Below are 11,692 nucleotides of genomic sequence, written 5' to 3'. Positions count from 1 at the left end.
GTGGGGAGTGAAATGGAGATTGCCTGTAAAGGGGAGTGGAGGAGGTGAAAATGTTTTATACCTTTGATAAAAGTCACCTACTTGATATTTCAAATATGTAGAACTTATTGTCCGTAAATTATGTCTCAATAAAGCCGGTTTATTAAAAAAAAAGGCAAAAACATAACAATGGGGTAGTCTTTAGTAATATACAAGGGTTATAATATGCTTGGAGTGCTGTGACTTTGGATACAGATGTCTAACAAGATTGGTTATTTTACAGCCTTCAATGCACTCTGAAGTCCACACAAAACACAAACTATTCTGCTTTTCTGTCCAGTCCAAAAATAGCGCTAAGAAAAAAACCTTTTAACATTAACAATGTGCTTCCCTTTTTAGAATTCTGGAGAATCATGGGGAAATTATGTATAAGATATAGGGCTCTTTTCAAAATCAACTTTTCAGAGAAAACTGAAATATCCTTTCTCTTTCTTCTGATAAATTTCCCTGAAAGAAACAGAAACACACCAAGTAATCCCATTGATCTTTTTTTTTCTTTTTTTTTTTTTTTCTGAGATGCAATCTTGCTCTGTCATTTCAGCTGGTGTGCAGTGACACGATCCCGGCTCCACTGCAACCTCCGCCTCCCAGGTTCAAGCGATTCTCCTGCCTCAGCCTCCCGAGTAGCTGGAATTACAGGCAGTCAACACCAAGCCTGGCTAATTTTTGTATTTTTAGTAGAGACGGGGTTCCACCATGTTGGCCAGGCTGGTCTCAAACTCATGACCTCAGGTGATCCACCCACCTTGGCCTCCCGAAGTGCTGGGATTACAGACATGAGCCACCACGCCTAGCCTCAGTTTCAGCACTTTTTTTTTTTTTTTTTTTTTTTTTGTGATGGAGTTTTGCTCTTGTTGCCCAGGCTGGAGTGCCATGGCGCGATCTCAGCTCACTGCAACCTCTGCCTCCCAGGTTGAAGCAATTTCCTGCCTCAGCCTCCTGAGTAGCTGGGATTACAGGCCTGTGCCACCATGCCTGACTAATTTTGTATTTTTAGTAGAGACGGGGCTTTGCCGTGTTGGCCAAACTGGTCTCGAACTCTGACCTCAAATGATCCACCACCTCAGCCTCCAAAGTGCTGGGATTGCAGGTGTGAGCCACCTTGACCGGCCAGTTTGAGTGCTTTCTATCAATCCACGTTTGTCTACTGACTCTTCCTCACCTTCACATTTTTAATTGAGTCCATCTAGTGAGTTTTAAATTTTTGTTATTGTATTTTTGTTTTAAAATTTCCATTTGAGGCTAGGTGTTGTGGCTTATGCCTGTAATCCCAGCACTCTGGGAGGCCGAGGTGGTTGAATCACTTCAATTCAGGAGTTTGCGACCAGCCTGGGTGATATGGCAAGACCCTATCTCTACAAAAAATACAAAAATTGTGCATGCTTCGGTAGCACATATACTAAAATTGGAAAGATACAGAGAAGATTAGCATGGCCCCTGCACAAAGATGACATGCAAATTTGTGTTGCGTTCCATATTTGCTTGAACCTGGGACAAGGAGGTTGCAGTGAGCCGAGATCGTGCCAGGGCACTCCAGCCTGGGCAACAAGAGCGAAACTCCATCTCAAAACCTCGAAACAAAACAAAACAACAAAACAAGGCTGGGTGTAGTGGCTCATGCCTGTAATCCCGGCACTTTGGGAGGTGGAGGCAGGTGGATCACCTGAGGTAAGGGGTTCAAGACCAGCCTGGGCAACATGGTGAAACCCCCGTCTCTACTAAAAATACAAAAATTAGGCCAGGCATGGTGGCTCATGCCTGTATTCCCAGCACTTTGGGAGGCCGAGGTGGGCAGATCACAAGATCAGGAGATCGAGACCATCCTGGCTAACACGGTGAAACCCTGTCTCTACTAAAAATACAAAAAATTAGCTGGGCATGGTTGTGGGCGCCTGTAGTCCCAGCTACTTAGGAGGCTGAGGCAGGAGAATCACTTGAAGTCAGGAGGTGGAGGCTGCAGTGAGCTGAGATCAGGTCACTGCACTCCCGCCCGGGCGACAGAGCAAGACTCTGTCTCAAAAGAAAAAAAAAAAAAAATTAGCCAGGCGTGGTGGCAGGCGCCTGTAATCCCAGGTACCTGGGAGGCCAAGGCACTAGAATCGCTTGAATCAGGGAGGCAGAGGTTGCAGTGAGCTAAGATTGTGCCATTGCACTCTAGCCTGGGTGACAGAGTGAGACTCCGTCTCAAAAAACAAAACAAAACAAAACAAAACTAACAAAAGGATAATAAGGGAATACTAAGCAACTCTACCCATATAAATCCAACAAGTTGGATGAAATGGACCAATTCCTTGAAAACTACAAACTATCAAAAATCACTCAATATGAAACATAATTTTTAAAATCTTGTAACAATTTTAAAAATTGAATTCATGGTTTTTTATTTTTATTTTATTTTATTGTGAGACTGCATCTCACTCTGTCACCCATACTGGAGTGCAGTGGCACAATCACAGCTCACCGCTGCCTTAACTTCCTGGGCTCAGGTGATCCTCCCACCTCAGCCTCCTGAGTAGTTAGGACTACGGGCGCCCACCACTACACCCAGCTAGTTTTTTATTTTTTGTAGAGACGGGGTTTTGCCAAGTTGCCCAGGCTGGTCTTCAACTCCTGGGGCTCAAGCAATCCGCCTGCCTCAGCCTCCCAAAGTGTTAAGATTACAGGCATGAGCCACTAGGCCCAGCTGAATCCTTTTTTTTTTTTTTTTGAGATGGTGTCTCAGTCTGTCACCCAGGCTGGAGTGCAGTGGCACAATCTTGGCTCACTGCAACCTTTGCCTCCTGGGTTCAAGTGATTCTTTTGCCTCAGCCTCCCAAGTAGCTGGGACTACAGGTGCCCACCACCACACCCGGCTAATTTTTTGTATTTTCAGAAGAGACAGAGTTTACTATGTTGGCCAGGCTGGTCTCGAACTCGTGACTTCATGCGATCCACCCACCTCAACCTCCCAAAGTCTTAGGATTACAGGCGTGAGCCACCACGCCTGTCCTTGAATTCACAGTTTTAATAAAAGAATTTCTTGTCTTCGTGGTCGCATACAACTAGTTTGGTGATTCCCTGGAAGGACCCATGTGACTCTAGATCAAGTTATACTCTAGGTGAAGGTTTATTACAGTGGAGGATACAATACAAAGACAGCAGGAAAAAGGATATTATTAATAGATGAAGGCTGGAAGGTCAAATGCATACTTATCCTCTGCAGGGACAGCACAGACTTATCTTTTCCAGAAGCAAACTGCAAGGACTTGTGTGAGATGTCCTTGCCCAGGAAATCCCACTTGAGTTCTGGAGTCAAAATTTGTGTGGTTAGGCCAGGCACAGTGGCTCACCCCTGTAATCCCAGCACTTTGGGAGGCCGAGATGGGAGAATTGCTTGAGTCCAGGAGTTTGAGACCAGCCTGGGCAACATGATGAGATCTCGTCTTTATTTAAAAAAAAAAAAAGGCTGGGCGTGGTGGCTCATGCCTGTCATCCCAGCACTTTGGGAGACCAAGGCGGGTGGATCACCTGAGGTCAGGAGTTTGAGAACAGCCTAGGCAACATGGTGAAACCCCATCTCTACTAAAAATACAAAAATATTAGCTGAGCATGTTGGCAGGCACCTGTAATCCCAGCTACTCTGGAGGCTGAGGCAGGAGAATCGCATGAACCTGGGAGGCGGAGGTTGCAGTGAGCCTAGGTCGTGCCACTGCACTCCAGCCTAGGCGACAAGAGCAAGACTCCTTCTGGCTCATTGCTGTAATCCTAGCACTTTGGGAGGCTGATGGGGGCAGATCACCTGAGATCAGGAGGTCAAGAGCAGCCTGGCCAACATGGTAAAACCCCATCTCTACTAAAAATGTAAAAAAATTAGCTGGGTATGGTGGCACACACCTGCAATCCCAGCTACTTGGGAGGCTGAGGCGGGAGGATCACTTGAACCCAGGAGGCTGAGGTTGCAGTGAGCTGAGATCACACCATTGCACTCCAACCTGGGTGACATTCCTGCCATGTGACCAAACACAGCCCTAAACCACCAGGTTGGGCATCATGAATCTTTTATTCTTTTTTTTTTTTTTTTCAAAAATGGGGTCTCACTATGTCGCCTAGGCTGGAGTGCAGTGGCATGATCATAGCTCACTGTGGCTTTTTTTTTTTTTTTTTTTTGAGACAGAGTCTCGTTCTGTCACCAGGCTGGAGTGCAGTGGTGTGATCTTGGCTCACTGCGACCTCTGTCTCCTGGGTTCACATGATCCTTCTGCCTCAGCCTCCCAAGTAGCTGAGATTACAGGCACTCACCACCACGTCCAGCTAATTTTTTGTATTTTCAGTAGAGACAGGTTTTTGCCATGCTGGCCAGGCTGATCTTGAACTCCTGACCTCAAGCGATTCCGCCTGCCTCGGCCTCGCCAAATTCTGGGATTACAGGCGTGAGCCACTGTGCCTGGCCAAGCATCATGAATCTGTATGTTTACTTTAAACCTGCTGACAGCCCGGTTCATCTGGGCTCACTGTTTTGGGCGTGGAGAATAACATCTGACCCGGTAGCTATGTGAATATTCCAGGAGTTTGGTTTTCAGAGTTTGACCAATGGCCACGCTTTGGCTACAGAAATAAGTGAGAAATGAGTGAATCAGACCTGTTGTGTTAACTCTTTCCTCCCACTCTTGAAAAAGGTATCTCCAGACCCAGATAGTTTCACTGGAGAAGTCTGCTCATAGTTAAAGAAATAGCAACACCAATTACACGTAATCTCCAGAAAACAGAAGGGGCACTTCCAGACTGACGAGGCCAGTACAGTTGACCCTTATAACTGCAGGTTCCCCATCCATGGATTCAGCCAACCACAGATGGAAAATATTCCAAAATATGGACTCTAGGCACGGTGGCTCACACCTGTAATCCCGAGAATCACTTGAACCCAGGAGGTGGCAGTTGCAGTGAGACGAGATCATGCCACTGCACCACTGTACCACTGCACTCCAGCCTGGATGACAAGAGTGAAACTCCGTCTCAAAAAAAAAAAAATCACTCTGGGTGGGCGTGGTGGCTCACACTTGTAATCTCAACATTGTGGGAGGCCAATGAGAAAGGATTGCTTGAGCCCAAGAGTTTGGGACCAGCCTGGGCAAATAGCAAGACCCTGTCTCTACAAAAAAATTTTAAAATTAGCTGGGCATGGTGGTGCATCTCTACTGTAATCCCAGGTACTTGGGAGGCTGAGATGGGAGGATCACATGAGCCCAGGAGTTCCAGGCTGCAGTGATCTATGATTGCAACACTGTACTCCAGCCTGGGGAACACAGCGAGATCCTGTCTCAAAAACAAACAAAAAAACAAAAACAGAAAAAAACTCAATTCTGAAAACTTTGCCTTAACTTGTAGTCTAGAGTTGAAGACCCCTCCGCTAAGCTCTGGTGAGAGGCTAACTGAATAAGAACACTTTGACCATCATATTATAATAATTGCTTTCTCTCTTTCTTTCTTTCTTTCCCTCTCTCTCTTTTTTTCTCCCCTCCCTCCCTCCCTTCCTTCCTTCCTTCCTTCCCTCCTTCCTTCCTTCCTTCCCTCCTCCCTCCCTCCCTCCCCACTCCTTTCTTTGTTTCTTTCTTTCATCTTGCTCTGTCTCCCAGTCTGGAGTGCAGTGGCATGATCACAATTCACTGCAACCTCAACCTCCCAGGCTCAAGAAATTCTCCACCACAGCCTCCTCGGTAGCTGGGACTACAGGCATGCACCATCACACCCGGCTAATTTTATAATTTTTTTTCTGTTTTTTGTTTTGTTTGGTTTGGTTTGGTTTGGTTTGAGATGGAGTCTCGCTCAGTTGCACAGGTTGGAGTGCAGTGGCGCAATCTCGGCTCACTGCAAGCTCTGCCTCCCAGATTCACACCATTCTCCTGCCTCAGCCTCCCGAGTAGCCGGGACTACTAATTTTTTGTATTTTTAGTAGAGATGGGGTTTCACCATGTTAGCCAGGATGCTCTCGATCTCCTGACCTCATGATCTGCCCACCTCAGCCTCCAAAGTGCTGGGATTACAGGCAAGAGCCACCGCACCCTGCAAATTTTATACATTTTTTATAAAGAGGGGCATTGGCCAGGCACCCTGGCTTACGCCTGTAATCCCAGCACTTTGGGAGGCCGAGGCGGGTGAATCACCTAAGGTCAGGAGTTCCAGACCAGCCTGGACAACATGGTGAAACCCCATTTCTACTAAAAATACAAAAATTAGCTGGGCATGGCACCACATGCCTATAATCCCAGCTACTCAGGAGGCTGCGGCAGGAGAATCGCTTGAATTCAGGAGGCAGTTGCAGTGAGCTGAGATCGTGCGGTTGCACTCCAGTCTGCGAAACAAGAGCGAAACTTTGTCTCAAAAAAGTAAATAAATAAAAAATAATAAAATAAAGAGAGGTGTCTTGTCATGTTGCCTAGGCTAGTCTAGTATTTCTGGGCTCAAGTGATCCACCCGCCTCAGCCTCCCAAAGTGCTGGGATTACAGGCATGAGAACCACTGTGCCCGGCCAGAGCTGGGCTACATATCTCTATTAAGCTTTTCATCAGGGTCAACTGGGCCCTGGCTCCTGCCCCACCCATCCTATGAGGCTGCAGTGTGTATGGCCCCAATAAAGATTCTTCCCCGAACCCCCTACCCCCAGATCTTCCTGCAAGGTTGGCAGAGCTGGATGCTCTGAAAGCTAAGGGCACGTGGGCCAACCGGCGCCTGGCCAGAGAAGGGGAGGAAAACATGTGAGGGCTCACAGGTCTGGAGTCTAGCGCCTGACTGAACACAGAACAGCCACCCCGCGTGAAGTTGCAGGGCAAGGAAGGTCAGCTCTTGCCCCCTTCTCAACCCTCCTCCCAAACACCAAGCAGGTTTCTGAGAATAGTAAAAGGCCAGTAGACCCATCTTCAGGGCCTCTCTGATCAGAAATGTGCAAATACCTTTTTCTTTTTTCTTTTTTTTTTTCTTTTTTTTTTTGAGACTGAGTCTCACTCTGTCACCCAGGCTGTATTGCAGTGGTGTGATCTCTGCTCACTGCAACCTCCGCCTCCTGGGTTCCAGCGATTCTCCTGCCTCAGCCTCCCAAATAGCTGGGATTACAGGCACCCACCATCATGCCAGGCTAATTCTTGTATTTTTAGTAGAGACGAAGTTTTGCCATGTTGGCCAGGTTGGTCTCAAACTTTTGACCTCAAGTGATCCACCTGCCTCAGCCTCCCAAAGTGCTGGGATTACAGGTGTGAGCCACTGTGCCTGGCCCAAAGACCTTTTTCTTCATGCCTTTGGGAGTTAATTAAGCACCAGTATCTAAAAAGCTGTTTCTGCATCCCACACTCAGAGTGAATGGCAGAAACAGAGTCCAGGAATGCACAAGGCTGGGATTCAGATTCATCAAGTTCTGGGATAGAAAAACTGAACCTAAAGGAAAATTGTATTGTGCACTCACCAGTACTTTGAAAGAGTGTTTCAGTACATTATAAAAAGAGGCTGGGTGTGGTGGCTCATGCCTGTAATCTCAGCACTTTGGGAGGCTGAGGCAGGAGGATTGTTTGAGGCCAGGAGCTGGAGACCAGCCTAGGAAACATGAAGAGACCCCACCTCTACAAAAAACATAAAAATTAGCCAGGCATGGTGGTACATGCCTGTGGTCCCAGCTACTCTGGAGGCTGAGATGGGAGAATCCCTTGAACCCAGGAGGTCAAGGCTGCAGTAAACTATGATTGTACCACTGCCCTCCAAACTGATCAACAGAACAAGACCCTGTCTCAAAAATAAAAATAAAAAGACATGAGCTAGCTGACTTTTTTTTTTGAGATGGAGTTTCACTCTTGTTGCCCAGGCTGGAGTGCAATGGCATGATCTCCATCTCCCGGGTTCAAGCGATTCTCCTGCCTCAGCCTCCCGAGTAGCTGGGATTACAGGCATGCACCACGACACCCGGCTAATTTTGTATTTTTAGTAGAGACAGGGTTTCTCCATGTTGGTCAGGCTGGTCTCGAACTCCCGACCTCAGGTGATCTGCCTGCCTTGGCCTCTCAAATTGCTGGGATTACAGGCATGAGCCACCATGCATGGCCCCATCTCCCCTTCTTATAAGGACACCAGTCAGATTGGGTTGGGGCCCACCCCAATGACCTCATTCTAACTTAACTTCTTTAAAGACCCTATCTCGAAATATAGTCACATTCTAAGGTCCTGGAGGTTAGGACTTTAACATATAAATTTGGGAGATGCAATTCAGTTCATGACACACATACGTCTCCAGTAATTCAACACCTAACAAAAGTGTGATTTCTTCATGTTTTCCACCGCTTTCTCTTCTCAGTTGTTAATATAAGTTTCTGAGTTTTAAAAATACCTTAGCAATTTTGACATTTAGGAAGGTTCATAGCTCTCAGATTTGCCCAGCTTGACGTGATGTTATTTTTCAGAGGGAGCAGCCTCTATTCAGCTCCTAGTCACAGCCGGCCTTTTGGAACATTCTTTCTAGCATTTGAAGGTTTCTAAGAGGTGGGAGGGGGTATCTTTTATAAGGGGTATCTTTTATACTGGGACCCTTTGAGTAATCTAGCTCATGCAAGGCATTCCTCTTCATGAAGGACTGAGCTACCTGACTTCTGACCAGAAACAGATGATTTTTTTTTTCTTTTTTTGACCAGAAACAGATGGTCTGTTTGAGCCCAGGAGTTCCAGGCTGCATTGGGCTATCATCGTGCACTGCACTCCTGCCTGGGCGACAGAGCGAGACCCCGTCTCAACAAAAAAATAAAAATAAAACATAAGCAGCAGTTAAACCAGGAGAGAATGGAGTGGGCGGGGGCATAAGGTCATTTTTTTTAAGCATATAAAAGCTTTAAAGGACTGTTATTGTTTCAACTTAATACCCTGACCAGTTTCTGCTCTTGGCATGCCACCATGCCCAGCTAATTAAAAAAACATTTTTTTCTTGAGAGACAGGGTCTCGCTTTGTCACCCAGGCTGGAGTGCAGTGGCATGAACACAGCTCACTGCAGCATCAACCTGGGTTCAAGGGATCCTCCTGCCTCAGTTTCCGAAGTAGCTGGGACTACAGATTAGGCCACCATGCCTAATTAAAAAAAAAATTTATAGACACAGGGTCTCACTATGTTGCTCAGGCTGGTCTTGAACTTGTGGGCTCAAGTGATCAATTTTCCACCTCAGCCTCCCAAAGTGTTGGCATTATAGGTATGAGCCACTATACCCAGACTTTAAAAAATTTTTTGTAGAGATGGTGTTTTGCTATGTTGCCCAAGCTGTTCTCAAACTGTCCTCAAGCTCCTGGCCTCAAGTGATTTTCTACCTTGGCCTCCCAAAGTGCTGGAATTAAAGGCGTGGCCTGTGTGGTTCTTTTGGCACTTACACGTGGTCTTGTCTGGCCGGTCGTCTGGTCCTGTCTGTTTCTACCTTTCCTCTTTCTCCAGGGAAAACCTAAGCTTTCCTTATTTGTCCTCATTTGTGTTTTTCTGGGTCTATGGGCAGAGTAGAGTTCTGGAACGGTTTCCTAAAGCAGCCAAGCCCTACCCATTGATTTGTAAGTGCATTTAGAAAAACACATATAAGGCCTGGCGTGGTGGCTCACGCTTGCAATCCCAGCACTTTGGGAGGCCGAGACGGGTGGATCTCAAGCTCAGGAGTTCAAGATCAGCCTGACCAACATGGTGAAACCCCATCTGTATTAAAAATACAAAAATTAGGCCGGGCACGGTGGCTCACACCTGTAATCCCAGGACTTTGGGAGGCCGAGGTGGGAGGATCACCTGAGGTCAGGAGTTTGAGACCAGCCTGGCCAACATGGTGAAACCCCAACTCTGCTAAAAAAAAAAAAAAAAAATACAAAAATCAGCTGGGCGTGATGGCACATGCCTTTAGTCCCAGCTACTTGGGAGGCTGAGGCAGGAGAATCACTTGAAGCTGGGAGGCAGAGGCTGTAGTGAGCTGAGATCGTGCCACTGCATTTCCAGCCTGGGTGACAGAGTGAGACTCTGTCTTAAAAAAAAAATGGTGGAGACTTTAGAAGGGAGACTTTTGTTAACGGATTACTGAACTACAGCTGCCCTTGGGGAAGCCTCCTGTCCCCTCTCTGGTTCGTAGCGGTGCCACAGCTGTTATGTTATCTCAGATCTCCAGTTATATCAAGGAGTGACTGATAGTAATATTCTTTTTTTTTTTTTTTTTTTGGAGATAGCATCTCACTCTGTTGCTCTGGCTGGAGTGCAGTGGCTTGCTCTCGGCTCATTGCAACCTCTGCCACCCAGGTTCAAGCAATTCTCCTGCCTCAGCCTCTCGAGTAGCTGGGATTACAGGCACCCACCACCACACCTGGCTAATTTTTGTATTTTTTTAGTAGATTCAGGGTTTCACCATGTTCGTCAGGCTGGCGTTGAACTCCTGACCTCAGGTGATCCGCCCACCGCAGTCTCCCAAAGTGCTGGGATTACAGGCGTGAGCCACTGTGCCCAGCCAAGGGGGCTGATATTCTTAAAACCAAATATTTAAAAAATGTAAATATGTTAATAGAATATTCTTGAATGTTCCCAACTGTAGTTCCCAACTACAGAGCCAGTCCTCTACCTTCTAGTGAAAGCTTCCAGTGGACAAGAAAAGCTTGGGAAAGCCAGAAGGAATAGGAAGCACAGCTCAGGGTGGTCCGTGGCTTCATCAATCAAAAGGACAATTTTTTTTTTTTTTTTTAAGAGATAAGGTCTCACTCCATCGCCCAGGCTGGTGTGCAGTGACCCAATCACAGCTCACTGCAGCCTTGAACTTCTGGGCTCCAGCGATCCTCCCAGCTCCTCCTGAGTAGCTGGGACCACAGGTGCATACCACCATGCCTTGCTAACTTTTATTTTTATTTTTTTTAATTTTTTGAGATGCAGTCTTGCTCCGTCACCCACGCTGGAGTGCAATGGCACGATCTCGGTCCACTGCAACCTCCGCCTCCCGAGTTCAAGTTATCCTTTTGCCTCAGCCTCCCAAGTAGCTGGAATTACAGGCACATGCCACCAGGCCCTGCTAATTTTTGTATTTTTGTAGAGACAGGGTTTCACCATGTTGGCCAGGCTGGTCCTGAACTCCTGACCTCAGGTGATCCGCCCGCCTCAGCCTCCCAAAGTGCTAGGATTACAGGCGGGAGCCACCGCACCCAGACCCTTGCTAATTTTTAAACTTTTTGTAGAGATAGAGTCTCACTATGTTGCCCAGGCTGGTCTCAAGCTTTTGGCCTCAAGCAGTCCTCCCACCTCAGCCTCCCAAAGTGCTGGGATTACAGGCATGAGCCACCATGCCCAGCCCCAGAAGGGCAATTATTACACAGTGACAGTGGAAGGAACAGAGACACAGTTGGTGGGTGGTGGGAAGATAAGAATATTCACTCTGGGCCGGGCACGGTCCACGCCTGTAATCCCAGCACTTTGGGAGGCCAAGGTGGGCGGATCATGAGGTTAGGAGATTGAGACCATCCTGGCTAGCACAGTGAAACCACGTCTCTACTAAAAATACAAAAAATTAGCCGGGCGTGGTGGCGGGCGCCTGTAGTTCCAGCTACTAGGGAGGCTGAGGCAGGAGAATGGCGTGAACCCAGGAGGCGGAGCTTGGAGTGAGATTGCACCACTGCACTCCAGCCTGGGCGACAGAGCAAGACTTTGTC

At 47.3% G+C, this 11,692-nt stretch overlaps 1 non-coding gene across 1 annotated transcript; it reads left to right on the top strand.

The window, feature by feature from the left end:
• Positions 1–1,414: 1,414 nt before the first annotated feature.
• LOC115935551 (U6 spliceosomal RNA) lies at positions 1,415–1,521 on the top strand. The gene has a single exon (XR_004071159.2). It is a non-coding gene; the product is annotated as a U6 spliceosomal RNA (small nuclear RNA).
• Positions 1,522–11,692: the final 10,171 nt, after the last annotated feature.

The sequence above is a fragment of the Gorilla gorilla genome, chromosome 6 (genome assembly GCF_029281585.2).
Source record: "Gorilla gorilla gorilla isolate KB3781 chromosome 6, NHGRI_mGorGor1-v2.1_pri, whole genome shotgun sequence".
NCBI classification, from domain to species: Eukaryota; Metazoa; Chordata; class Mammalia; order Primates; family Hominidae; genus Gorilla; species Gorilla gorilla.
This window is presented reverse-complemented; position numbering and strand designations above follow the sequence as displayed.